Genomic DNA, 27,778 nt, shown 5'->3' on the forward strand with positions numbered 1-27,778 from the left:
CCCCCCCCCCCCCCCCTTTTGTAAAGCAAAGAAATGCAAAATATAAACCCAAAACAGCCAGCGAAAGGCAAGGAAAGAGGCTGTGTTATCCCCTCGTATGTGATACGGGTATTGAGTGAGAAGCACCAGCGAAAGTGTAAATAACACAGTAGTTAATAGGGACCATAAAGGTATTCCTGGCCTGTGGATTTCCAAGTGCCGAGCTGTTTTAGAGAGGATCTTGAATCCTGCGGTAATAAAGGGGCAACGGAGACACACAGCGTCTCTTCTTGGGAAATAGAAACCAGATTTCTGCTATTGAACATCTATTGTCATTAAGAGGAGAGGCTTGTGCTCACGAAGTTATAAATCTTATCACCCTTTTGATAACACAGTTGTAATCAGTTAGCATCGCATTCAAACCCAATTGTAAAACTGCCTAATTTAATATGTCATACATGTCATTAAAACTTTATTTTTCCCACTTCTCTTTTTTTTCCCCCCTCTCTCTACCCATCCCCCCCCCAAGTAAAATGTCAACAGATCTGGCTGGTAACGTGCAGCAGGGAGAGCCCGAGGTGGCTGCGCTGCTCCGGGGGCGAGCCCGGTGCTATGATGAAGAGGGTTTGCTTTCTTCCCATCTAGGTAATCGGAAGCATTTCTATCATATTAGAAGTATAGGGGGGAAAATAATAATAAAAATAGAGGGGGGTGGGAGGCAAGGGAGAGAGGAAAATGAAATCCTTCTCCTTCCTTCAGAATTGCCATCGCTCAATGAAGTTCTTTGAAAGAAACTTGTCTTATGATTAGCTAAGCAAACACATCTGCTTTCCTAGTTTGGGCTTAGCTAATTATCAAAACAAAGGGGCCGTTTCTTCTTCTACCTTGCTGGAAAGAAGATGTTATTTCAGGAGTCCTGTCCCTCCTCCCCCCCTCATCCACACACACACGCAGCCCCCGTCCCAGCCCTTCCCAGCGAAGCACCACGCTCCTTTTATTGGGATTACCGATGGGGAAATGAGTTTGCGCACTCCTCTTCCTAATGTTAAGCTTTATCATTACCTTCCTTGGAACAATATTTTTCCAACCAAATGTCCCTGCGGCAGGGCGGAGGGTGGAGGTGGGAAGGGGAAGGGAGGAGGGGGAAGATGGTTTTGAATTGCGGACCAACTTCGCAGCTATTTGAATCAAGGCTGCACTCGGTTGATTTTAGTTGACAGAGCGTGTGTTGAAGCTGAACTCTATAATTTGCACTTCTGTTCTTTTATTAGACTTGGACAACGAACTAATGAGCTTTCCCCCACCACAGTGTCACTTGTATTTATTTTCTTTCGGAAACTTTTAGATAGAAGGAGTGTTCTCGCAAAAGGGCAGAGGTGGAGGGAAGGTTTCGCGTGGTGGCTATTTATTTATTTATTTTCCTGGAGGTGCAGGGATCAACTCTGTGCTTGTGCGGATGTGTCTGTGTGTGTGTGTGTCCCTGTCCCCGGTGAAAGGCGACCCACGGGGTGTTAGAGGAGGAGAAGCTCTGAGCCACATGTGTTATCCGGGCGATGCTGCCCTTGGAGTGACTCGGATGATGGGAAGGTAACGCGGAGGCGATCCTTACAAGACACCCAAAAAAAAAAAAAAAATATATATATATATGTATACAAGTCATTGGTCCTGAGGCAGAGGCTCCGCTGTGCGGGCGCGCTGTGGAGCCGAGGGGAGTGGAGGGCAGTGAGCGGCGTGAACCCGAATTTGATCAGATCTCTGCAGGAGCGGGTTAACTTTATAAAAGCGAGTGGTGGCTTTAAACGTGTACCTGAGAGACGGTGGAAGGAAGGGTTTTTTAAGAAAATAGAAAGGTTTAAAATATATGTGTATATATATAAGAAAGGGAGAAAAAGCCCAAAGGAAGGGTTTCCATACACACAAAAAGGAGGGTGAAATGTTTGTCACTACATGCCCACCAACGCATAAAGCCGTATCCATCGCTCGGAGCCTGCTCCATCCGTGCGAGTCGTGAGATATTTTGAATTTTGATTCCAGCGTGTTTTCTTTGAACTGGGCCTTTCGGTTTATTAAGGCAGGAAGAGGAACTCAGCAATCCTCTTTGAAACACGCTTGGTTTAACTATTTTACACAAGTTTGCCCAGGTCCCTGGAGATTCTCCAGTTGAAGAAGATTGAAATTAGAGTTAAAAGCTGGCGGGGGGAGGGGTGGGGGGTGTAAGAGGGGTAAGGGGGTGGAGGGCGAGTGTGGAAGAGGGTGATGAATCTATTGTGAATGCTCTCCTGTATTCCTGTGTGTTGGGGAATGGAACAGAAATCTGCGTCGCCTTGTTTGATCCATACGCGTGCATCTGCGTGTGCGAGTGCCTGGCTCATACTCTGTATGTAGACATGCACACACATCTATAGGCCACGATTAATATTCCCAGAAATGCAGGAGAAAAAGCTGGTATTTAGCGGCCATACGGAGAGGCGCACGATGCCTGGTTCCCAGCAGCTTCACTCCCAAACTTTGCCTTTTCTTTTGTTTTCTTTTCTTTATTCCTTTTTTCCCTCCTTCTTGTAAATTGCTGTTAACGTGTGTCTTTATGTTCTGTCTATAACTAGGATGTAATCAGGCGCCCCATGTCTCTCTCTGAAAGCATTTAATAAATGTCTATTAAAGCGCTACAAATGTAAGATAAATTTAGTGGCGCTGCTGTCTCCCTGTATCCAAACGGTAATGATGGATTTATCAACAGGGATTCGCCTTCAGCGCGGTGAGAGAGATTTACTCAACAAATAAGTCGGAAAAGCACCCACCCAAATACAATCATTTATACGGAAACTGATTTCTTTACAGCACCACAGATTCGAGTGAACATACAGCTTATTGTTTTTTTTTTTTCCTTCGCTTTTTCTCTTTTTTTTCACCTGTCCTTCTTTTATTTCCCTCCTTTTTAACATAATCACTGGAGCTGGGAGCGTGTGTCTGTCTCTGTTTTGGGAGTGTTTGCCTGCTTATTGCTAGTGGAAGCTCCCAGACTCGATCAAACCCGGATCAATGCCTAATTTCTCGGCATCACCCTCTCCCTTCTCCCCCTTACTTTCACATATTTCTTTTCCTTTAGCCCCAAAATATCGACGATATGTGTATTCGGTATCAAAAGCCGTCGAGTTTCGAAGTCCAAGATGAATAATAAAAGGGGGGGAAATTGTCCCTGAATTATTTGCATGTCGCTCCCTAAATGCTTGCGAGCGGCTCTTAGGAGCCACACCACCTCGCAGAGATGCTGCCCACCTCTGCTGAAATTTCTCTCTCCTTTTTCTTAGCCTTTGCTTTGAACCCTACCCAATAGCCTGTACACGAATGAAAGGAATGAACTCAGAAAGAAGCACCATTCATTGTTGAATTCAAGCACTGTCAAAAAAAAAAAAAAAAACAAAAAAAAACCAAAAAAAACCCTGAAATGCAGCCACATAGCGCCCTTAAGATTATTTCCCTTTCCTAGAAAGTAGCTCCTAACCTCAGATTTCTCCCCCCTCCCCCTTCTTCCCGGGTTTTATTCCCCCCCACCCCCCCCCAAGCACACACACCCTTGACCACATCTTTCTCCGATTCGCCTTAGAAAAAAAAATTGCATGTGCTGATGTGATGGAGCCCTTTAAACAACGGGCATGCGAGAGCTGTATTCACTCTGAAACATTAACCCTATTTTCTGAATTTCCTTCCTTTCAAATAGCTGCTCGTATCTTACTATCCTGGATCCCTGATTTAAACATCCTCAGTTCTAGGAGCTTGTTAGATACATCTATATTTTAATTTAATTTAATTTCGGTATTGTACTTAAAGCAACAATAAATAAAGCCGAGAACTTGTGTTTTCCTTTGCAGAGAGTTTTTTATTCTTCTCTAGAAATTTCATTGAGATGTCTCTGTACTTTGTTTGTCAGTTATCTTTGTTCCTTTTAAATAAAGGGCTTTTAAATGGACTTATTGCTCCCAGCGTGGGTTCTTCTCTCTAAATGTTAGAAAATTGTGCCATCTACCCGCTATTCTAAGTACTGTCACACTCGGAGACCTCCAAGGACCTTCCAGCCCCAACTTCAATACAACTGTGTCAAAGGGTGCCTAGTAGCGAGAGGAGAAAGGTTTGCGTGGATTTTACAGATTTCCAGCCTGAATCGCTCTCTGAAGCGCCAAAATGATCTGCAAAGATGCAGTTGGCTGCCTTTGATGGCTGGCGCTCCGGCCCCAGCTCCAACCCAAGCCTTTGCAGGAACTAATGAAGCCTCCCTGCCTTTAGCTACATCGCACTTTCTCTCTAGTGCATAGTTTTCCTGCTAATTTTAGACACGAAAAGTGTGGGTGTGCAGGGAAAGGGGGGAGGGGGCAGTCAGTCTTCTGTCGTAATTTTTTTTTTTTAAGAGAAATAGTCAGATATTTATAGCCATGGCCTCTAATGCTGAAAATATAGTGTTGCTAATTGAAAAAAAGTTCGCTTGCTGAGGTTGGTTCTGGCTGATTAGCTGGGGATGCTGCTGGCTGTGTTTCCAAGGGAGGGATGAGGAAAACAGAAATGTATATAAACTTTACAGGCCTTTTTATCTCCACCCCAATACTTTGCACAGTAACCCAGTTCTACCTCATTAGTCCAACTGGAACATTAGTGCTCAGGTTTAAAATTAGATTTCAAAACCTTTCTTGTTTGTGGATAAGTAGAAATAGTTGGGAAGGTGTCTTAATTTTATTTTTTTTTTCTTTTCCCACTAAGACTTAAAATCAGAAGTGCCTTCTAAATCAATTAAAATGGATTACCAATTTCCAAGATTATGTAATGGTGTAGTTACATGTCTTCGAAATTATTTTTGCACCTCTTCGGAGTATCAGGAGAGAATGGAGGGTGTTGGACGAGTATTTATGTGTGGGGGAAAAAAACACTGATGCACTTTAGGACTTTTATGACTTGTTTCACACTGTTCGAGAAATGGAATTTTAAGCAATGTAAGATGAAAACTATATCGCTCTTGGGACAAATTCCAAGAAACTTCAGAATCAATTAGTTTAGGTCCTTGAGTACTTGTTGCTAATATAAATATATATATATGATATCAAACAGCAATAACGACTTGCCAAGGACAGCTCTGCTCCACATGTAATTTTTAAGTCCCTGCTGTACAGACCAGAGAAGCTGCACAGGCTCGCTTCTCCGATTTCTCATTTTTCATTTATTCCTGTCGGAATATCCAGGCATCACAGAACCATTTTTCTCTCCCTTTTTTTCCAACCCCCCCCTGTCCATTCCCCCTTCCGTGCCCTTTTGAGCTTTCCGGGCAGTTTCGCAATTTGTTTTTCATTTTGTTTGTTTGTTTTTCCGTTTGATACTTCCCAGTGTCTTTTCAACCATTCCCGTGATTTTTTCTATTTGTCAGGTACTAGGGTTAAAACTTTATCCTTCGCTACCCACAAACTACCGCCCCGCAGGCGAAGCCACATTCAGCCACTCTAAATTCCCAGGTTTAAAGATAATCCTAATTTTGAAAGCGGCTTCACCAGCCGCTCTCTTCCCTTGATCACAAACTGTTTAGTCACCTTAAGTGCGATTTTCCATCCTTCCCCACTTTTTTTTCCCCTTGCCCCAGAGCCTTTTCCAGACTACATTTCTCATGGCTGAGGTTGGCGGTGAGAGCGGGGCTGCTCCCCAGCCCCTCAGGGTTCTGGCGTTGGGGCCGCAGCGGCTGGGGCTCAGCTCCGGGCAATCCCAAATCGTCCCAGCGCTCTCCGTTTCTTCCTTGGAGATCATTGTCTGTCCCTATTCTTTGCAACGTTTATTTTTCTGGACAAGAAAGTCGTCCCCCGCTGCAGATGTAATGGATTCCACTCGCAGGTTTTCCTTCCTGCAGAACCTAATCTCAGCTAACAAGTTTCTGCCTTAACTACTGCATCGTTATTAGTGAACGACCCCTGGAAATTAACTGTACAGTGACCTCAAATTTCATCCTCCAGGCAGACAGTTTCACTTAGCCTTAAAAAGAAGCTAAAAAAAAATTTAAGCTCACTAAAATAAATGATAACAATAATAATAATAATAATAATAGAAACAACACTGACAGAAGCATATGCAAAATATCTTGAGGGTAAAGCCTTAAATGAGACATTTGACATCCAGACTAGTTTTTGCATTGACACTGCACGAGGAGAAGGGAGAGGAAGGGCTGCCATCCAGCAAAGTTTGCTGGACTTTATTCAGATAAAACTCGATCTTTCCCTCGCTGAAGCCAATGGCGAACTTGTACAATAGGAGGCAGGTCCGAGCACATCACACTGCCCATACTGTCTTCTGAAACATGGGAAGAACCCTTCCACCTTCCTCAGCTGCCTTAAAAATATATATTTTTATTATGTTCCACGCCTGATAGACACCCCCTCCCCGCTCGCGTTTTGTATTTCCTAGTCCCTTTATAGGAGGATGATTCATTTCGCACTGTCACTATTATCAATTTTGTGGGTTTACTGATGTCTTACTTTAAAAAAAAAAAAAAAAAAAAAAAAAAAGAAGTACACTTTTTCTACCCCAAAGGTCTCGTTAGCCTCCGCTGGCTGCTTTTTAGACAGCAGCTCACTCTCTCTCCTCCAGCTGAATTTGTCCAACCCCTTCATCTTCTCATGTTTTATTTCGAGGTCTCGCTGAAAAAAACCCCTTTAAATCCCAAAAAGGCCAGCCTCTCCCCGCTCTAGTATCCCCGCAAGCCTCCCGCAGCCCCGAGGTTCCGTCCCTGCTCCCGCTCCGATCCCGTTCCGGGGATGTGGCAGCCCCCGGGAGCGGCGGGGCCGGGGCGCCGGGCGGGTCGGGCTGCGGGGTCCGCACCGTCCCCCGGGACAGCACCGGCCGCAGCCCCAGCAGCGCACCAGCGCTGCTCTGAGCACCTTCCGCTCTCCATCTCCTCGCACGCTCTAGCGAGAGCTTAATGTTGTTGATGACATTATTACTATTATTATTATTATTATTATTATTATTATTTCTACTGATATTCAAATGGGTGCCTGTTTGTCCCCGCCACCAGTGTGTTTCGGAGCGATTATCTCATATCTTTCCTGCAGCAGTAAGCTATCCCTCAGCCCCGGGTCAGGCATTGATCTCTCTGCAATGTAACAAACGGCCGGGTTAATTTTCCCTCATTACCATTTCCATAGCTCAGGCTCCACACACAGGACGGAGCCCTCCAGCCCGCAGCCGCTGTGTGCGGCTCAGGGCGCGCACACGGACACACACACGGACAGACGGACACGGGGACATGTGTGGTGACAGCACCCCAAACCCTCACAGCCCGCTCCGAGCACCCCCGGCAGCGTGGGGCGCGCTCGCTGCCTTTCTCTCCCGTGTCACCTTGCCTGACCCCCCCTCTTTGTACGGATTTGGGGTTTTCTTTGGTGTTGTATTATTTTTTAAACGTTGTTCTGCTCGCTATAAATTAGAAGGAATTTTTTTTTCTTTTGCTCACCCCGTTTACTTCTTAATCTTTTTTTTTTTCTTCGAGTCTTTTCATTCACTGGTCGCAAAAGAAAAGGGGGTTGGTCAACACCGAAATGGCAAAGTTCAGCTTGGAGGAAAAAAAAAAAAAACCCTCCAGCTACCTACAAAGGGGCTCAGGGCTTTGTAATGGCAGAAAGAAACAAAAATGAAAAGAAAATTGCAGTTGAGGCTAAAGTGTGAGAGTGTGTTTGTGTGTATGTATATCTGTGTGTATTTTTAAAGGTTTCTTTGAACTGCCTTTGTGCTGACTAGGCAAAGCTCCTTGCCAATGCTAGTCACGGTTTAAGGAACTTTGAGTTAACCTCTTATATCGAATGAATCTTTTCATTTGGAAACCAATAAATCTCAATCTCTAGCCACCTTTTGTAGAACAGGCTGGGGCTTACCAAGGCGAGGCTGAAGCTTATAATAAAGAAGAGATAAAGTTTGCCAAAGTTTGGTTTGCTTTTTTTTTTTTTTTTTTTTTTTATCCTTCCCCTCCTTCTTCCTCTTCTTCTCTTGTAAATAAAAGTTTTGGAGATGGCAGCATTTGGAAGCAATCCGGAGAAGGACTTGGATCTATGCATTGTTTCACAGTAAGCCTATTTACTTAAATAGAGTCTTCAGGGATTGAAACACGAAAATGATTTATAGTTTTCCAACAAGTCATTATTTTGGTCAGTTGTTGAAGGTGGGGTTGTGGAAAAGGAGGGGGGTCCATACAGTCTAATAATCAATGTGTGTCTATGGAAAGTGAAAAGGGAGGGGTGGGGAGGGGAGGGTTCTGTAGATAAGTAGGGTTAACACTATAAACATTGCAGACAATTGAGTTTTCCCATCTGAGCGGGAGTTGGGGAGAAAAGGGGTCTTCACATTTATCAGGCATTAAAGAGGGGGAGCGTGGGTGAACGAGAGAGAAGCGGGAAAATACATTTCTCAAATCACTCTGGACTCACTCCTTTGGTTTCTGACTTGCACTTTTGCATATTGGGGATCATTTCTTTGAAGTACTTTGAAACCCAGCGTTTCATCTCATCTTTGGATGGGCGACGTGACCACAAGAATCAATGTTTTGATTTATTTTTTCAGTATTTATCTCCTGTCCAGTCTCCCTCGCTCGCTGGCCTGATTATGCCATATTTATACTCGTGTATACATTATATACGTATTATATATATAATGCCCCTGTAGACATCTTTTAAAAAATCATTTGCAATTTCTCTTCCACGGAGATGTAGTTCATTCTCAACCCCTCTCTTTATCCTGTTTTATTTCAAGACGCTGTCTTCTTGCCGTCTCCAAATTGTTCCCATCCAGGAGTTATTAATTACTCTTACAAGGCGGGAGATTCTTAACTAATAACAAAGTTGTAAATTACCACCTTCCCTCAAATATTTCTCATTTGTCAACCCTGATTGATTTGATTAATATTCCACCGGCTGAGATCATTTCAAGTTGCACTATATAATCAGCAGCACCAGGCTGCTCAGCAGAGCTTCTGCTTGCAGAGAAGGTTTTTCTCCAACCCTTAAGCTGAAGTGTATTTTGCATTTGCTCCAGAGGAGGTATAAACGTGGACCTATCGCTTAAAGGACTTTAAGGCGCAGAGGCTGAATACGGTGTCGGGAAATAAAATTAACAAAGCGTATCTGTTTGGGAAAAAAAAAAAAAAGAAAGAAAAGAGAAAAAAAAAGAGGAAAAATCAATAAAGGAAAAGAAACGAGTGATAAACCCTCATGTAAGCCTGGAAGAAAAAGAAGACACGGTTTTCAGCCCTGCTTGTGGGGCTGGTTCAGTCCTCGCCTGAACTCTCCCACAGTCCCTCCTTGCCTTGCATCCAGACTGTCACATCGCCTGGAATAAACACCCAGCACCTCGGTTTATGCTTTGCTTGTGGCCTCAGACGCAGAGAAATAACAGTAATAGCGCTTAAATTAACCCCCATTCCTTGAAGTGATAGACAATAAACTTGGCTTCAGCCCCTCTCGCTCCACCGCGAGTGGGACTGGGATTCTGGTTCGAAACCATCATATTGACTTAATTACGTGGCTGTAAATAACGGCGCGGAGATCATCTTTCTCTGCTTTTAAGAGGGGAAAAAAGGAAAAAGGTCATCTGCGTGAGCTTTCTGCCCAGTGCCAGAGCGGAACCTACGCGCACCGCCGCGCATATGTGCAGCCCGCACCTAAAGACCAGGATATAGGAAATAAGGTGGAAATCACTTAATAGAAGTGACCCCTGCGTGCCTGAGCCGGGGCAGCAGATCCCGCTGCTGTCCTTGCGACCCAGCGACACCCACTCCCTCCGCCACCACTTCAGTTTTAACCTCAATTATATTAAGTGAAGTAGCGGGCTGGCCGTGGGGTTGAACGTGATGCATGACGGCTGCCTGGTAAATCATCGATCGTGACTATGGCCTTTCTATCGCCGTTCACGATACACCTTATCTGCGGCCGGGGAGGGGGCGCTGGGTGCTGGGCTTTTTGCTTTTTGCTTTATTTTTTTTCCCTTTTGTTGTTGTTGTTGTCGTTGTTGTTTTCGTGTGAGTGTAAATGTAAAAATGAGAGACACGAGTGAAATAACATTCCGCCCAGTCACCTGCAATTCAATATGCACACAAGAGACGCCGATGTATATGAGACGATTTTAATTATGATTAGAAGACACACTCTGAGCAAGAAAATAGATTTGGAGGGAGGGGAGGGGGGAAGGGGGGGGGGGCTGGAGGAGCATTAATGAAATCTTTCCCCGCGATACTAAAAGAAACAAGTGGTTGATACAACGGAGGTGATTTGTCACCCAACTGCAAAGGGGGGTGGGCGATGGGATCTGAGCATCATTCCTTTCCTCTCCCCCCATCTTTTGAAGCACATGATATGCCATGATGCCTCGCAGGCAGAGCTCGCACCACGCCTTTGCCGGGCTCTCCCACCCCGGCGCTGCCGGAGCCCCCCACCCCGCCGCCCCCCCCCGCCCCCCCGCTCACCGGCACGGAGCGGCCGCCAGCCCCGGCTCCGAGCAGCGCCGTGCTCAGGCCTGAAGGAGACTGTGTTTGTGCACATGAAACCTTTTGTCTCGGCCCGCGGATCGCCGGCCTTTTCACAGACAGCCGGGAACAGTTCAGGGTCACCGGCAATTTCCAGCCTCGGTGGCGGCGGGCTGGGGAGGGAGACACAGGCAGAAGGTGACCCTGGCCAGTCGTGTCCCGGACAGTTGTCGCCTTGGGAGCCGGAGAGCAGGCGGTGGAGGTGCGGGGCGGCCCGGGGAGTGGACAGGACCTCTTGTCCCCCCGGCTGTGCCCTCCCAGCCTCGCCGCCCCGGCGCGCCCCCCGCCGCAGCCCCCGCCCGCCCCGCGACGCTGCTGTGCAAGAGCCGGCTATTTTTCTCAGGATGTGACTTCCAAGTGGCATAATCTGTGGGAGTGTGAATCTGTTCTCGTTATGTTTGTCCCCTTCGGTATTTCTACAGGCTCTTTTATTTTTTCCTTTCTTTCCTTTTTTTTTTTTTTCCCCATCTCTCCCTCTCTTTTTTTTTTTTCGGTATAAATTAACTCCGACTGAAACCACCAGATTGTTCCGAGGAGACTACCTCCCTAATGACTTCATCTCCAAAAGTTGACTGACACTCTAGCGAACTGCCAACACCTGTTTCCCAGCACCCAGACTCCAGAACCCACCAGACCTCGTAAATTTAGCTTCTCCCTTCTCCCCCCCACCCTCCCTTAATAGATGACGTGAATATCTGAAGGGAAGGGGGAGGGGGAGATGGAAGTAGGTCACATTTGAAACTTTTTATTTTTCATCTCTTCTGAGCGAAATCCGGAGATAAAAGGGCAGGACAGCTCCTGCCGCTGCCCGTCCCAGCGGGGTGCCCGGGGCTGGTGGCAGCCGCGGGGTCGGGGTCGAGCTCCAGGGCTGGGAGCTGCCCGCGGGTCCTGCTTAGGCGGGATTTAGGGGCAAAGCTAATGCCTGCCCGGCAGATCTCAGGGGCTGTAACCATGACCCGAGCCCTTTCCTCGCCTCTGCCTTTTCCCGAAGATGCTACAGGTCTCGGGCTCTTTGGTCCCACCTGGCCCCGCAGGTCCCTCCCAGCGCCCGCCGGGCCTGATCGGGCCTCTCTGCAAGGTTGACGACAAGCTGGGCGGAGGGGACAGGGATGGGACCGGGCAACTCCGAGGAGAGTGACAGAGCCGGAGGGGCTGCCCCTGTGGGGAAGAGGAGTAGGACGGAGGCCAGCATCGCACCCGGAGCCTGCGGGAAGGATGGAGCTGGCTTCAGCCCATGGTGGCCGGGGCAGGAGAGGTGGCAGTGGTTCCCCCGCCTGGTTCCCGGGCTGTCTGGGCACTGCCCGGCTCCTCGGAACGCTCGTCGTTCCCTGAACGGGTTTCAGAGGTTCATTGTCAGGAGAGAAAGAAAAAAGAAAAAAAAAAAAAGACAGAGAGAGAAACAAAAAAGAAAACTATCTTGTCAAATAGGGAAAATCTTTTCCAGCTGCAGCCTTGGTGGAGAGGCTGCGGGGAGCAGGGACCATGAGGCTGGGAGCGGGCACCCCGAGCCCGGCGGTTCCGTAGCCCCTGCTCCGGGCGGCCGACCCCACTTCTCCCTGCTCACCGTGCAGGAGGACTCTGCGCCCTGCTTTGAGCACCCCCCTCCTCCCAAACCTCCCACCCTGCCCGGGAGAGCCTTTGCGACCGGGCCTAGAGCCCAGCGCAGGAGGAGGGCGAGGAAAGCCCTGCAGCGCCGGGTGGCGTCTCCGCGGGATGTTCCTTAATCCCGACATCTCTCCTTCCCACCTCCCTCTTCATCTCCCCAGGGACCCTGCACACTCTGAGAGGAGCCAGTCCGCGCCCGGAGCAGCCAGGACAGATGTTTTGCACATCCTGGGCAGAGGGGAGAGGTTTTGGGGGGCAGCGGTAGGGTAACTTTGAAGCGGTCTTCACCCCGAGCGGAAATCCCCAGCTCCTGGAGCATCCCGCCCCCCACACAGATACAAAGTTGGAAGTTGTCTTCTCTTGAAAAGAGCCTCCTGAAATTAATAGGCTGCAAACATAATTAATAGGTGGAATATGCAAAACGTTTGCGGTGTTTAAAAGGCTCATGGCATGTCCGCGTGTCTGTGCGAGATACTGAGATGTCGCAAGGGCTGGGTATTAATGGGCAGGTTTTACGTAGCTTAAGAAAAAAAAAAAAGAAAAAGAAAAAAGAAACCAGGTTTTCTTTTTCTCACTTCTCGCTCTCCCTCTCTCTAATCCAGGAATCATTAGCAACCCCCTCTGGCTACATGTTTTGCATCAGTGAAACATTATGACATAGTTGTAATACAAACTCCGCTGACTTGCTCTGCATCTTGTGGTAGGAAGTGCAATAGCAATAAAAGCATTTTTTAAAAAAGACTCCGGGCATTAAGTTGTCTACCTGAAACACTCTTTTCCTCTTTTCTTAACAAAAAAAAAAAAAAAAAAAAAAAAAAGGTGGTGGTAGGACGGGCAACTTCTCAGCCTGGGGGATCCGCTGTCCGCACCGGACGGGGGGAATTTCTTCCCAATCTTTTCACCTTCCTGTTTTGTTGGGGTTTTTTTGCCTTCTCCATAATTCTGAATGTTTTTCATAATTTCTGGCTGTTGCTGCACCCGCCGCATTGCCCCTTCGCATCCCCGGGCTCTTAACAAACCCCGACCGGGGACATTATCTCCCCGCAATATTAATTGTCAAAAGCAGCCTTTGCTCAATTATCTCTCTTCCACCTGTCGCAGCTGTTGGGTTATATTGTTCCCGGTTGAAATTCTCGCTGGAATTAAAAAATAGACCGATTTTTCTCTTCTCTTCTGCTTTCTTTGAAAGAATCCAATTGTGCTGGGGCCGGCCGGGGGCCCGCCGCCCCGCACCTCTCTATTTTCTCCATTACTCATTAACTAATATTCGCTACTTTCTGGTAAAGTCAAATGGTTCTTAATAGCTCTTTACATTCTCGGAATAACATGTGGATGCTCTTAATCAATACTTAATAGCACGTTTCATGCTAAACAACTGCCATGTGTGCTGGTGGGAAGGAATTCTCTGTAAACGGGAGGGCGAAGAGGATCCGGGAGATGTCTGCCCTCCGTTGTCACCCAAAGCCACCAAAAGCTTGGGAGATGGGGACTTTCCTTTCCTCCGTGCCTGTGCCGCTGCTTCCTCTTCAGTAGGACCGAAATTGATCCCCCCAAATCCCCCTCCCCGCGCACCACCTGCCTGCGACCCAGCCCGCGGAGAGATCCGCGGGGTGCTTTGAAATGCGCATGTGACACTGTCCCTATTGTGAGCCTGCAGGGGCCTTCCTTTTTTTTTTTTTTTTTTTTTTTTTTTCCTTTTTTTTTTTAGTAATTTCCCAAATCAGTCCTCCAAGTGCTGGAACTATTTCGAGACTTTACGTTTTCACCATCTTCTTTACATTGCATTATTCACTGCTTCCTATTCCATTATTATTATGATTATTCCCTTAAGCGATGTGGGAATTCCGGACTGTATCAGCTAATGCTGGTGTTTGGGGGGTTTACCATTTAATTTTTTTTTTCCTGCGGAAAACAAACAGATTAAAAATTTTAAATTATCTTGAGAAATAGCAGCTGTACGTGGTCCATAAGGAAATGGCTCTGGCTTCTAAGTTTCATTTTGATCCAAACAAAGTAGTTAATAGTACTTAAGGCCTTTTTTTTTTTTTTTTTTTTTGGTGCAGAAATTGCGGCAGGCTCTGCCTGAGCGCCCGGGCCACAGCAGGCAGAAAGGGCTCCTTCGATTTTGCCCTTTTAAACTGCATGTCCAATCCTGTCGCAGTAGTTTGTGCTCCGGGACACTTCTGAGCTCAATCTCCCTGCAAGGTCAGGCCACCTCCAGCGTGGAGGGGGAAGAAAAAAATCTTGCAAAGAAAGCGAGAAAGCCCTTTCTGTTCTTTTTACGGCTGGCCCGAGGCCTGGCGGCGGGAGTTACGCGTGGGGCTGTGCCCTCGGCGCTGTGCCCCCGCTCCGCCTCCCCACGCGCGGCCCCGCAGGTGCGTGGGCTCTGCGCGGCTGCGCGGCTGCAGTAGCGCCCAGCGCAGCGAGGTGGCGCTCGGGAGCGCGGCGGGAGGCGGCGTGGGGGGACGCGGGCGCCCCGCGGGCGCGCAGCGGGGTGACCCCACCAAAACCCACCATCCTAGCCGATAACACATATTTTTGTTAGAACCCAGCCCGCCCGGTGGCGGCCCGCCGCCCTCTGACCCCCACGATCCCCCTCGCAGTGCTCTGCAGCACGCACCTTCCGCACCCGCGCTCTCCGCACGCCCCTGCGCAGCCCCCCTCCTGCGCGGCCGCGGAGCGGGGTCCGGCTCTCCCGGCACCTCTGCTCCGTTTTTAGGGTGGTCACTATTATTTTAGCTCTCTTGCACCCGGCGTTAAGAGAGAGCAAAGGTAGGGAGCAACCTGTCTGCTTTGTTTAAAATAATTCCCCCTCTCCCACAGCTCTGCCCCCTGGAAGCATCTCTGGTTCGGATTTATTAATAAACGCAGGTTATTGGCAACAGTTTTATAGAGCCAAACACGCTGCGGGAACCTGGACGCGCAGGGAGAAGAACTCCCACAAAGGTGAATTCCCAGCATGGGGAGCAAACACAGAGCCGCCGGTTTTTATGTGGACAGGGAAACTCCTGAGAGCTTTGACGCGTGCTGTCATTGAGGATTGCATTTCTCTGATTTAGATTTTTTTTTGTTTACTGTTTTACGGTCTCTAAAAAACTTGAAAAAAAAATCTTTTATGGTCTTTCCTTTCCCTACAATACCTGCAACCTGCTCGGAGATGATCACTAGTCGCTTTAAAATAAAAAGTCTTAGTAGTGTATGAAAATTACTCAGTGAGTTAAAAGGATCCGAGATACGTTTCCTTTCATGTTTTTTTTTTTAATTTATTATTATTATTATTATTGTTATTCCTCCACTCCCCCCCCTTCCCCCCCCATTTTAAACAGCCGCCATAGGAGTGTGAGGAAGAAACGGACACAGGAGAATTATTTACTGCTAACCCAGTGCTAACTTCCACATCTCCGTACGTGGGCACATGTGTGATCATACATGATGCTTCCTCCGTGCGAGTGCAGCATCTCGGTCCTGCTCTTCCTCTGTCCCCACTTCCTCGCCTTTTCTGTAACTTTTGGAGGCTGGTGGGTTGATGTTGATTTTCTTTTTATTATTGTTTTTAATCTCGGCGTTAGGCACGCAGGTTCCTCATGCAGGTCAGGTCATTAGGAATGTTAACGTCGAGACAAAGAATTATAAACACGATCTCCAAGTCTCTCCCAATTCATTTCTTCAACCGTTTATTCGGTTTAAGTGATGAAAAGTGACAGTTCTGAAATAGACAGCTTTTAAAAGTAATGAAGTCAGATGACGCTTTAACCTGTCGATTGCTATAAATCAACTTTGAAAAAGATGAATGAACAATATTATTTGCTGGCTTAACTAGGAGTTAATACAGTGTCGCAGTAGGAGCTGCAGGAGCACAGCGGCTTTGGGTGCTGTCGCCTTCCCCAAGCCTCACCCGCCGCCAAAAATAACAATGTTAAAGCAGCAAAACATTCCTCCTTGTGCGGAAACCAGTGTCATTTTCACCGCTTTTATTATGGACCCTCGAAGAGAAAAAGGGGAATTTAAACGATCCCCAACATCCAGCTGGGAAAGGGAGGCATCAGCTATTTTTTTTTTTTCTTTTCCTCCTCGTCAGTTTTAGAGGCCTTTCGAGCAAAAGTCTCGCCGCGTTACTGGTATTTAAGGCCAAACCGATCCTTGTACCGAACCCACAGGCCCCACCAGGAAGGTTTTCAAAATAAATATGGGCCATTTCCTCTCCTTTACCTGATTCATTTATTACCTGCATGCTTGTAGGCACAGTGTAGAAAAAAAAATAAAAAGGGAAAGAAATGGAAAAAAAAATTGGGAGGAATAACAGAAGAAGAAAAGGTCGATTCTTTTCGGAAAAAGACAATTTTCGTAAGCGAAGCAAGTGGAAGTGTGAGGAGGATATCGCCAGTTCCTCCCGTCCCTTCTCGGTCTCGCCTGCAACCCGAAAAGTATCGCAAAGGAAGGAATTGACGCTCCTTTCTCATGAATTACTAGGAACGAATCAATGACCGGTTGTATGTGCGGAGGGTTCGCTCCCGCAGGCTCTCCTTGCACCCTTCCCAAATCTCGCTCCGGGCTGCAGCCCCGGGACAGGGTGCGGAGGCTTTGCCTCTGCTCTTGGGAAATAAAAATACCTCCCGGGGGTTTATAAACGTCTTCTTTTTTTTTTAGTTTGTAAAATGGTTTTAAAATAAGTTGTAAATAGAAAAACAAACGACGAGGTCTCTGCCTGGGATTCAGGGCCGGGATGGGTTTTTTTAATTGCCTTTTTTTCCACCTTTTTCTTTCCTGAAGACAATGTAAATCAAAGCGCTGCTCTTCCTTTCCCTGCGCTGATAACTGTCCTTGGTTTTTCTAGTCCTTGTTTTTTTTCCCCTAAGGTGACGAGGGGCAGAGGTACGCGCCCGAGCGCCGCGCTCCGCGGGCGGTGGCAGCGGGTGCGTGGGGTGGTCGCGGCCACACCTCGGGACCGGCGGCCACAAACGCGGGCCATGGGCTGCGAATTGGGGTGGGGGAGTGTTTGAGATGTTATCCGGGCTTCTTTCTATAAAGTGTTATCGATTTTAGGCAAGTCTCGGCGCACTCACCCCCCCGAGAAATGTCAGAGCAGAGAACTTGGGAGAGAAGTTTCTCTGCTGCTTTAAAGGTGACCTTTGGGAAAGTTTCCGTACTTTCTCTTTCACCGCTCAAGGACTTTATTTGAAGTTCCTTGGCTGACTACACTCTCTCCGAAGCTGAAGCTGTCTCTTACAAGACTTCTCAAGTCTTTATCCTTGAAAAATATGGAGACGCAGATAAGTTTTTCTTCCTTATTTTTTTTTTACCTAAGAAAAAACAATAGATCCTCTGCTGGGACCTCTTCCTCCCGGGAAAAAAAAATTAAATAACCTCTCTCTTTAGAGAAAAGCTCGGGAGGAAGGTACAATACTTCTATACCTGTTGCAAGTGCAGATTGCCCCAGTGACTCCCCGTCCCCCCAGTTTAAAACAGCAGCTGGTGGCTGCGGGGGAGGCTGGGTCCGACAGGAGCGGTTCCGCGCTTGGCAGCGGAGATATGTGGGTGCCGGCCCGGGTCGTGCGGGGCTCAGTGGGGACCCTGCCTGTCCCACAGCACGACCGAGCCGTGCCCTGCCCCGCCGCGCTGGGGAGAAGCGCTTCCCTCCCCCGACACCCTGCGTGGACTTCCCAGGAACCTCGGGGAGTTTTCCCCGAGGTTTATTTGCACGGAGGATGCGGAGGCAGCGGCAGGCGAAGATTTATTTTTACGGTAGGAGTTTGTGGGGCGACTTGGGCCCAGTTTCTCTCACACCCTTCGAGCCACCGGCCCGGAGATGGCCTCGCCTCGGGCGAGCGAGTCCCCGGCCCGCCCAGCCCCGGGGTGCCGGCATCGGGAAAAAGGCCACGGAAAGAAACTTTCCCCTCTCTGATTGTGTTACCTTTGGCTGAACGTGTAATGAAAATCCTCGGAAAATGTTACACAACACGAGGATACCCTTTTGGAGCAAAGTTTCCAGAAAAGCCTGGCCGCTTCCCTGGGGGCGAGGGACGATGCTGGGGGCGACGTTATCTCTCGGGAAGCATAAGCGCATCCTCAGCGACCCCGCCGCGCTTCCCCCCTTCCCGGGCGACCGAAACCTGAGCCCGAAAATAATATAACCCGTCTGCGGCCGCAGACATGGCTCTCGCCCTTACAGTGTTACAAAAAGCATTTAAATTAATCAGGGCGCTCCCCACGGCTGCTAATTAGGCAGGGAGGGAAGGGAGGGCTGGCCGGGGCCGCCTGTGCCGCGCCGGGAGGAGCCCACGGGTGGCACCCCCGTCCCGGGGGCGAGCGCTGGGGAGAGACCGGGGGTCGCTGCTTCGCCCCCGGCGGGGCGGCTCGTTGTGCTGCCGATGCCGGCGGTCGCTGCGTGAGGCAGCAGAGGGATGGGGAGGACGGGGATGGGGCTTGGCGGTACACGGGGACACGCCACTTCCACCCAGCTGTCCCGGGGACCGTGGGATTAGCGAGGACATTGCAGCCAGGGAGCTGCATCCTCTTCCCTCCCCCACCTCCCTCCATACACCTCCACTAAGAACTGAAGGGTGGGTTTATTATATTTTTTAAAATTCATTTCATTTCATATTATTTTAATTGCCCAGATCTCGCGATAAGGCAAACCTGGCGAGAGCTGGCTTCCCCGCCCCCCCCCCCCATCCCCCCCCCCTCCACCAAAGTTATGATGAAAAAAGCAGAATAAATCAGTCTCTGCCACCTCATCTCCACCCGGTACTGGGGAGGCTTCTTGCCTAGCGCGGGGGCAAGTGGGGGGCTCATCCCTAATGCTGCAGTGAAATTCTCCTGCTCGGGGACAGGGGATGCTGGAGAGAGGCGAGAAGCCCCCAGGAGACCCCTTCTCCCAACGTCCCGAACTGGATCTTGCAATGTTTGCAATCCATCCCCCGCCTCTTTCACTGCTCCTCGCAGGAACCAGTTCTATTCCCGGCCAACCGGGCTCCACGCCACTCGCAAATCCAGCCCTGGGACGCACCTATTATTATTATTATTATTATTATTATTATTACTATTATTATTATTACTACTACTCCCCGCTGCTGCCAGGCGCCACAGGCGAAGGGCTGTGGGGTTTGGGTTGCTTGTTTTTTTTGCCCGTGGCAAAAGGAGTGGCTTCGGGGCGAGGCTTTAGGGGCTCAGGTGAAGCGCGGACCCGGGGCCGGGGCCGCAGCCCCGCTCCGCCCGCAGCTGCCGCCGCTCCCCCGCACCGCAGCGCCGGTGGCTCCGCGCTGCGCCGGGTGGGTGGGAAGCGGGGCAGGGGGGTGTAGGGAGGCAAGGAGGGAGGGAGGGCTTGGAAAACCGTCCAATTTTCTGTGAAAGAAAAGAAAATAATCAGGGGGGAGAGAGACTGTGGTGAATTGGTGTGAAGGAAGTGGGATTATTGCCTTAATTTTGGACATTGATAAGGGAATGAGGCAAAAACAAAACTCGCTTCATTATATACAACAAAATGTAATTTATACCCAGGGATGCCTGTCTACTGAGATTTACATCATTTGCTGATAGCGATCACACTTATTACTTTTCTTCAAAGACTTTTTTTTCCCCCCTTTAAAAAAAAAAAAAAAAAAAAAGAAGAGGGCATTTGTGCTAAATTGCCCAATGCTAGTGTGATAACTGTCAAAAGTTTGACATCAAAGGGAACTAATATTATTCAGTTACCAGAGGAGCTGTCTGTCCAAATAAGAATATCTTAATTACTGAATCACAACGGTAGAAAAGGGAACAGATCTGAAAAGGAGAGGGGCTGTCGGGGGGGCGGGCGGGGGGGGGGGAGCTTTCAGTCTGTTCCTTTTTGATGAACCATCTATATTAGGCCACTGTGCGATTCTTAATCATGTTTAGTGGTTTATACCCTTTCTCTCTCCCCACCGGTCCTCTGAACTTTATAACTATATGTAAACACGTTGTCAGTTTGAAAATAATCTTCTCTGGGTTCTTGTTAGAAGAAATTTCAATCTTCTTCAGTTCTAGATTAGGCAGTCTAGTTTTCTCTATCAGTGAATGGACTGGGTTTCTTGGACAATAATGTGCCAATTGTTGATGGTTTGTGACCCATAAAATGTGAGGGTGACTATTCTGGCTTTGGTATGTAATTATGCAAAACACTTTCTATAAAGGCTTGCCATCTGATCTAATGACAGTCCCTGCGGTCTATTTCAAAAAGGGAGGGTCTCTATATACAGCTCCTGAGAGAAAGAAAAGTAACATTTTGTTTTAATACAAGTTTTATAGGAAAAATGGATAAACACAGAAACAGCTGAACACGTAGGCAAAGCGTTTTCCGGGTAAATTAAACCACGGAGGAGATATTTTCTTAAGTTCAGCAGAGCAACACCACGGGTCTGCAGCATCGGGGTAGGGACAAATGATGTGAAATCCCCATAGAAAAAAAATTATCTTCAACTCCTAAGCACCTTGGAAGAGATGGGAGGTCGCCGGGGAGGAGGTGGACGCCGGGGATCCCGAACCAGCCTCCCACCTCTGCGGGCTTTTGCCATCCCACAAGAGTAATTTATTTCCCCCCTTTTTAAGCTGCAGAGCAAGGCGGGATCCTACCTTAGCCAGCCTGTGAAAATGAGCTGGGCATTTGGGATGACACCTACCATGCTGTTCAATGGACGGCTGTTCCACCTGAGAAATTAACGCCAACAATGTAAAATGTAATAAAAATAACCAGGGTCGGCATCAGCAGCTCCATCTCCCCCTCCAAAGAGCCTGGATAACAGAGGGTTTCTTTAAACAGGTGAACAGGAGGGTGGGAAGGAGGCATAAACGTTCCCTTAAAGAAAAGGGGGAAAGTTAGAGATGTTTGGGGTTTTTAAAATACATTATTTATATTTTTCCCATTCCCCCCCCCCACCCCCCCCCCCCCCTTTCTGCTGTCTTGAAAGGAGGGACGCTAAAGGGCTTCGGCTGCTTTGGTTGCTATCAAATGACATTGCTGCTACGTCACGGGACAAAACATAAACACTGCTGCCAATTTAAATTGATGTATAAAGATTAATGGGAGATGAAGCATACTAACAACCTGGATTATAATGGCAGGAATAGTTATTATTTCTCCAGAGCACATCCATATATACAGAGAGCCATAGGGAGCACACACTTATGGCTAGAATTTTATCTCGCCACATAGGCATGATGTGTGCCCACCGTGACACGTTTAATTCCCCCGTGGACTAAACTAATACGATTTGGAAAAGAAAAAAAAAAAAAAAAGAAAAAAAAAAAAAGAAAAAGAAGAAAGTAAGCTAGAAAGGCTGATTAAAAGGGAGAATCAACAAAATATCAACACGCCACAGAGAGGAAGGAGGAATAGGTAATTAGAAGCAAAAGAGGAGCAGGTAATTATGATCTGAAATTAAACATGATGTTTAAGACATCTCCTTTGTACTGCAGTGAAGATTTCAGATTCATACACATAATAAACACTCAGGTTGTCATCTGGAGGTGCAAATCTGAAAGATATTCCAACAAATGAAGTGCTGGCAGAGAGAGGTATAAAGAGATCTCCGCCTGTCAGGGGTCAGACAGCCTGAGATTGCTTCTAGAGATCTTTTGAAAATTTCACACGATTGAAGGCTTAGGGGCTTTGCTGTGTTCGCATTTCAAACTCAGATCAGCGGGATCACAATCAAAAATAGAGGTCTGTAAAATTTTGATGCAAAGATGGCCACAGGCTCCACTGGCTTTTTTTTTTTCCTTCTTCTTCTTCTTCTCCCAGACAGACACTCTGACATGACTATGATCCCGGGGATGACAGAGTTGTCAGAAAAGAAAGGGAAAATAGCATCTTGTCTTGTAACTTCCTATCAGTCAAAAGGAATTTAGGATCCTCTTTCCAATAAAAGAGAGGGAGAAGGAGCAAGAGGGGGAGCGGGGGAAGACGAGGCTTTCTTACTGAGCAAAGAAAAGTGAAGAGAGTTCTGTGTTTCATAATTAATACTCCACGCCTAAACGTTTCTGATCTCTTCCCTTTACAGTCCTCCCACCCCATCACCTTCTTCTTCTGTACAATTTCAATTTTAGATCAATCCATGTCCTCTGAAACAGTGTGCACAAGTGATAAAATACTGGCTACATGTATGTTCGTGTCTAATACTGTATCATTCATCCGATATGCTTCCCTGAGATATATTATATTTTTTACTCGAACTTGTTGTAACTACATGATTTTTGCTACAAATGTCTCGTACCGTTATTTTTTTATTAAAAACATTAAATCATTCTAATAAAATATGTTTAAAGTCTGAAAAATAAGTTGTAAAATCGGAAGGAAATAGAAAATTTAGAAGTGTCCTAAGAGCTGAAGAACAGCAAAAACAAGGATTAAAACAACGGGAATTGTGTTAAAACATATATTCAGTATATTCTATTTATAATTCTTTTGGCAAGGTCAGGTGCAATAGGAAGTGTTTTATCATCTCAGCTGTTTCAAATTAATTGCTATTGATTTCTTGACCAGGAGGAAGAGTAGTTAGCTCAGGTCTAATTATTGTGGTTTCTAAAAGAAATGATGCGGCTAACTTTCCAAAGGAAACGAGATGGGTTTGGAAATCGGGCCTTGCCGGGATGCTCTTTCCTAATTAGCTGCGAGGCGAGTGCTTGGGACCTCGAACCGCCCAAAAGTTTCCCTCTGCGTTTTACTCCTGGATGCTCTGCAAGCCAGGTCCTAAAAATTAGTAAAAATTCCCCGATACTGCACATCTACATGGATTTTTGTTGGATTGATTTTTTATACTAACTTCTGTGGCGCCGTGTGTGCTTCTTCAGGTAAAGAGAGGACACAGAAGGAGTGAAAATGTGGCTTTGGTAATTGATCGTATATATATTTACATAATTTTTCTGTATGAAAGAAAAAAAAAAAAAGAAAGATGAATATATTTTTCTCCTTGGAAAGGATGAAAAAGGATTCGGACTCCACTGACTAACCGAAGTTTCACAATCTCTTCAGAAATAAAACATAACCGCGCTTGCCACGCTGGGAGGTAGAAAATAACTTCCGCAAAATGCCTAAAATGATGAGATTTGCATCGCTAAAGTTATGATAAGAAAGTCTGTATTTGAAAATGCCAAAGTTTCCCGTTCCCCTGCTCCTTCCCGAATGTGACAGTGGCAACTCTGGCAAATGACATCTCAATAATGAACAAAACATTCTTTTTTTTTAACCTTGCCATCTGAAGCAATCAGCTAATTAACAAATAACCCCCACATTTTTCGTGGACCCCACTTTTTCTAAATGAAGGATGAGAATTTTAAGACGAAAAATTAACAGCGAACTTGAGGGTGTGAAGAAAAAAAAAAACTTTTGAGTGATGCGTTTGGGGTGTATTTTCCTCTGCTGGGAATATTTCAGGGTTATCTCACAAAAATAAACCTAAGCGGTAGTGGAAGCAATTTCCTGAAGATAATAAACAAGGCTAATGAATTTAAAATAACATAATTCGAACATGCAGAAATGGGTTGTTTTAAGGGATTATTAGAAATATCTTTTGCGGGGAGATTTTGGTTTTTCCTCCCCAGAAAAGATAAACCAGAATTAGGAGGATTCGGGTTTTTGTGCTCTTCTGCCTGTAGCTGGATGGTGACGTGTTTGCAATCCAGACTTTCGGGTACAACTTTAGAAATAAGGAAATAAAGACAGAAAATCGGAGAAACAGAATTACAAAGACGCAAGATTAAAGGCATTCTGCAGAGAGAGGGCAGAAACAGAAATAAGTCAATTTTTAAGAACTATTTCCCTCCTTGGGGAAAAAAAATCCGAGAATTTTTCCACATGTACAACATAAATGCCAGCTTCTGCCGAATTTCCCGCTTTCAGCTGAACAAACTGTATTCGCGGAGAAAAAAAAAAAAAAGCCGAAAAATTTATGCAAGTCCTAACTTTGCCATCGAGCTGCCCTGTAAACCGGCACGTTTGCGCTCGCATCGCGTGGATATTTTTTAATCTCTGGAAAGGTCCCGTCCCGCTGCGGGGAGTTCGTACCTGGTCAGAGGGGAGGGAGGGGAGGAAAAGCAGCAAACGAACTTGGCAGGAAGGAATCGTTACCTTTCTGGGCAAGGACGTGGGGCAGGAGTTTCACTCTCAAACTTTTACTTGGGAAGAGCAGAAAAACTGAAATATTAACGAGCCGGCTTGCGGGGAGGGCGGTGGGCACAGGATTGAAGTGGTGATGCCCCCTCCTGCGGGCTGAGGGAGAGGAGGGGGGGAATTTGTATTCCTTTCACCCTAGAGATGGACAAGATTGTCCTGACAACTGCAAAACGCGGGGGTTCGGACCTTTGTTCTGGGGCTGGCGATTGCAATTTGGAGGTGGCGACTTGTGTTTTCTCCCTTTTTAAAGAAAAAAGGGACGGTCCGCGGATGGAAATTTTTTTTCTGAATAAAGTTTTCACAGACCGAGAGTTAATTCCTGGGGGGTTGCTTTCGTTTTCTTTTCTTTCTTTTTTTTTTTTTTTTTTTTTTTTTCCTTTTTGTTTTGAAGCGTGGCCAATAGCTCGCTAAGAAACGTGGAAATTAGAGGGAACTCTCCCGGTGACTCCAGCCCGCTTGGTGAAAGCGTCCCTAAATCGGGGCAGGAGCAGGCGAACGGGCCCGAGCCTGTCTCCCTTCCTCAGGGAAATCCACCTGGCTCTCATCCTGGTCTCTGTAATTTTGGGAGGGAGCAGTAGGTGCGTTAGTTTCAATTCCCCAAACCGGGATGCCCCATCACATCTCTCTCCCCGCCCCGCCTCCACCATCCAAACTCCCCCTCCCGCTGCCCCACGACCACGCAGGACGAGCTCAGTGCAAGCAGTGGGATCAAGTCCCAGCTGGCTCCGGGTGCTGGCTGAGATTCCCGGGCCCTATCCCGGCCCCTCTCCAGGGGTACCGCTTGTTCCCCCCCACACGTGTCCCCCTCGCCGGGGTCAGCCCACTGCGGGCGGGAGCCGGGGCACGGCGAGGTGGAAACCACCCCACTCCCACGTGTCGGGCTGAAAACACCTCCCAAGGCACACACCACCTTTTCCTACGCCCCCGAGTCAATGAAATCTTCCTTAAATCTTCCCAACTGCAACTGAAGGCAGCAGCTAATATTGCTGTCAGTGGAAATGGGAGCTGAGCTTGGCTTTACGGGGACTTTCACTCGAGTTTTTTACATGGGGGATTTAGGGCTTCTCTCCGACCCCGTTTTCTGAGCCCACCTTGCAGCCCTGACGTGAGACGCTCATCGCCTCCTGCACGGGGTTAATCCCGGGCTGGCAGTGAGTGTTTAACCCAAGTCTATAGGTATGGCCTGTAACGTATATAATGCCCCGCACGTGTTTCTCATCGAAGCGGGGTTTGCTGAAGGTATGCGGGCGTGTCAGCGGGTGGCACACACAGCCCCAGCCGCGGGTGGATGTCCCACTGCGGGATGCCAGTGTGTGCCCAGAGATGTTTGCAGAGGGCTCGGTGCCTCCAGTGGGTTTGGTGGACGGGGAACGGAGGGGGCGGGCCGACGGGCACCGCCAGAATTATTCCCAGGCACCAAACACTGCTGTGGAGATTTCACATGATCTTCCTAATTCCACGTTTTATATTTTATGATTTCTTGCCAGCATCACAGTGTGTTTCTGTTTAGATATACTAAGCTCCTTGAAATTAATTAACCTGTGGTCAGCCACAAAAAAAAAAAAAAAAAAAAGTAATACTGGTTAAGCTATATTCCTTTACAACGTTTGGTCACAGTTAGTTACAGAATTTTCCAGCTGTGAGGATGATGTACACTATTTACTGTAATTGAATTGCTGTTATAACACCTTTCAAGAGGAAAAGTGATACATGACAAAAGTTGAGCTGAGGCAGGGGCCCCCTTTTATGCCCCCCCCTCTCCCCCACTTATCTGGGATAAAAACTTCACTGCGGAGAGCCCCCACTCGTGTCCGCCCCGGGGGTGGGTGAGGACCTCGGTCCCGCACAGCGGTGCGGATCCCCTCCGCACCCGCACTCCGCTGCCAGCCCGCAGCGAGAGGCGCTTCGGCCGCGCAAGCTGCGCATCCCGGGGGAATTCCCGGCTGGAACGGGCACCGGGCTCAGCCCCGCGCCTCGGCGCTGCCCGGGCGTATCACTGCGGCAGCCACAAACTGGCGGAGGAGGGGGAGAAGGTGCTCGTTCATAGCCCAAAGCGCCGAAAACAGCCGTTCTCGTGTTCGGGGAGGCAATTGGATTTATTTCCATCCTACCAGTAATAGATTCTCTAGAGCATCTGAGAGATTATTTTGAAAGCAAATTCAAACCGGGCTGTTCATTAGATCCCATTATTATGAAAAGGGAATGATCAGTTGGGAAAAAGTCTATCTAATTTGGAGGGAAAGGAGCACAGATTTTAAATAATTTCTGTAACTTTTGCTACCTTTGGCGGTTTTGGCAAGAGAACAAATAAAAACCCGGAGGAGTTAGAAGTGTTTTTTCCTCTCTCTCAATTTTTTTCCCTTCTCAGTGCCACACAGCAGCCTTTCCTCCTTCAACTTCAAAGAGGACTGAAAGGACAAACATTCTGATACAGCTAATAATACACGGAGAGAAAGAATTTGCATTCCTTAGCAAATATAAGTGCTCATTAATAGAATCATGTATTTGGCTAAGAACATCTTGCCAGTACAACTGGGAGACAGAAAGTGGTCGTGTGGGGAGGGTTTGAGGAAGAGTTTTGATTGACGCTGTAGGAGCCTCATCACCCCCCTTTACCCCAGTCGTCTATATCAGGTCAACGATTACTATTAAAAAAAAAAATAAAGTAATAATCATAAAGGAACAGATGGGGACAGAGTGCCCTGCGACTTCTGAAAGGCACAGCAAGGACTCGCTGCTTAGAAATTCATCAAGATAATGCTAATTGCACTCTCAGGCCGTGCCGCAACCGCCCTGCTGGGGGTCCCGCAGCCGCAGCGCATCCGCGCCCGCTCCGCGCCCGCTCCGCCCTCCCGCCCCCGGGACTGCCCCGGACGCCCCGATCCTCTCCGAGCCCGCAGGTCTGACGGGGAAGGACGGAGCTGTGGCTGCGAGGGCGGGCGCGGAGGGCAGCGATCCCTTCCTCCCTCCCCGCAGGGCTCGGGGCTCTCTCGCCCCCAGGCTCCGGCGGGCCCCTCACAGGGCATTCACCTGATTTACACCCGAGCTGGCTCTGGGTACAGCCCCGGCGGGGACACCTGCACAGGGAACACGCGGTTTTGGCGTCGCCGTGGGATGCAGCTTCTCTCAGAGCCATCACCAGGAGTTCTCTTCCCAGCACTTCCTTAGGCTCTGACTGAGATGACTCTACCAAATAGGTGTGGTGGGAGCTGATAAACAAAATTAAAGTTGCCTTCTGATTGAAACTTTGCTCGTTTGACTGAGCTGAAGATGATTCTTGTGACTATCCAAAGCTTATTTTACCCTAATGAGAACTCTAATTTAATTCTTATATTCCGTACTGTAAATCTGAACTTACTGTTCCCTGAAGAGAAGTCTTCTCCAAGAGGGAATAAATAAATATCAGCTTGACACAGACCCCAGGAAAGTTTACAGTTTACAGGTGGGCAAATCTTTCCTGTTCTCAGCACAATAAATTATATAAAAAAGGGAAAACCTTAGAGAAATTAAAAAAACAACTTAGCCTTTTGAGG

General features: G+C 47.7%; 1 long non-coding RNA gene across 1 annotated transcript in view; it reads left to right on the top strand.

Moving 5' to 3' along the window:
- Positions 1-7,934: 7,934 nt before the first annotated feature.
- LOC121669876 overlaps positions 7,935-27,778 on the top strand; it is a 32,951-nt gene continuing 13,107 nt past the window's right edge. The window contains exon 1 of the long non-coding RNA XR_006017919.1: positions 7,935-8,063. This is a non-coding gene — a long non-coding RNA (uncharacterized LOC121669876). The remainder of the gene's footprint in view (positions 8,064-27,778) is intronic.

This window comes from Corvus kubaryi, unplaced genomic scaffold, assembly GCF_017639235.1.
Source record: "Corvus kubaryi isolate FWS band 111438036 unplaced genomic scaffold, C.kubaryi_AGA036_p1.0 37394, whole genome shotgun sequence".
Classification (NCBI taxonomy): Eukaryota; Metazoa; Chordata; class Aves; order Passeriformes; family Corvidae; genus Corvus; species Corvus kubaryi.